Here is a 1,196-nt window from a genome sequence, read left to right as displayed (position 1 = left end):
TTTCCGCTATTCCATTCTGTTGAGGCGTTCCAGGAATAGTCTTCTCCATCTTGATCCCATTATCAGCGCAATATCTCTTGAACTCGCCGCTGATGTACTCACCACCATTATCAGACCTTAGACACTTCAACTTGAGATTCGTCTCAATCTCAACCATGGCTTTCCATATTTTGAAAACCGAAAACACTTCATGCTTGTTCTTCATGAAGTAAACCCACACTTTTCTTGTGGAGTCATCAATAAAGGTCACATAGTAGTATGAACCTCCCAGCGATGCAACAGGAGCGGGTCCCCACACGTCAGTGTGCACCAGCTCTAACTTCTCAGATTTTGGCTCTCTTCCTCCTTTAGAGAAACTAACCCGTTTCTGTTTTCCAAGGATGCAGCTTTCACACATCTGATGATCCACCGTCTTCAGATCCGGAAGAGCACAATTTTCCACCATTAGTTTCATCCCTTTCTCACTCATGTGCCCCAACCTACAATGCCACAACTTGGTATGTTTGGCATTCTCGACAACAGCAACAGTGTCTTGATAACTCGTCGTCATATAAAGAGTGCCTCTTTTATGACCTCTAGCCACCACCATGGAACCTTTCTTGACTCTCCAGGCTCCACCACCAAAATTAACATCGTGCCCCGTATCATCAAGTTGACCTACTGAGATCAGCTTTCGCATCAACTTTGGCACATGTCTGACCTTCGTAATCTTCCACACTCGTCCGTCTGACATTTTCAGGTTGATATCTCCAATACCAACTATGTCCAAAGGTAATCCATCAGCAAGATATACCTTTCCGTAATTTCCCGCAACATAATTCTCCATAATGTTATGGTGCGGTGTGGTGTAGAATGACGCTCCTGAATCAAGAACCCATGAATCGACTGGGCTATCAACATATGATATTGACGCTTTGGTGGTACTTGTAGCTGCATCCCGAGCTTCAATTTTCCTCGGGGAATCAACAGACACTACCAATGCATCAGCGATTTCACGTGTCACTACATTGGCTCCGCCTCTAGTGTTGTCTTCCTTCTTCGGTGATGCTCGGCAATTCTTCTTAATGTGACCTGTCTTTCCACAATTCCAGCACTCTGCAGGCTGTCGGAATTTGGACTGACCCCGTTCATTCCTTGACATCAATCTGCCATTACTCCGGTTATTTCTATCTGGGTTTCTCCCTCTGTTTTCCACG

Source organism: Brassica oleracea, chromosome C8 (genome assembly GCF_000695525.1).
Source record: "Brassica oleracea var. oleracea cultivar TO1000 chromosome C8, BOL, whole genome shotgun sequence".
In the NCBI taxonomy this organism is placed as follows: domain Eukaryota; kingdom Viridiplantae; phylum Streptophyta; class Magnoliopsida; order Brassicales; family Brassicaceae; genus Brassica; species Brassica oleracea.
Note: the sequence above shows the minus strand (reverse complement) of the source record.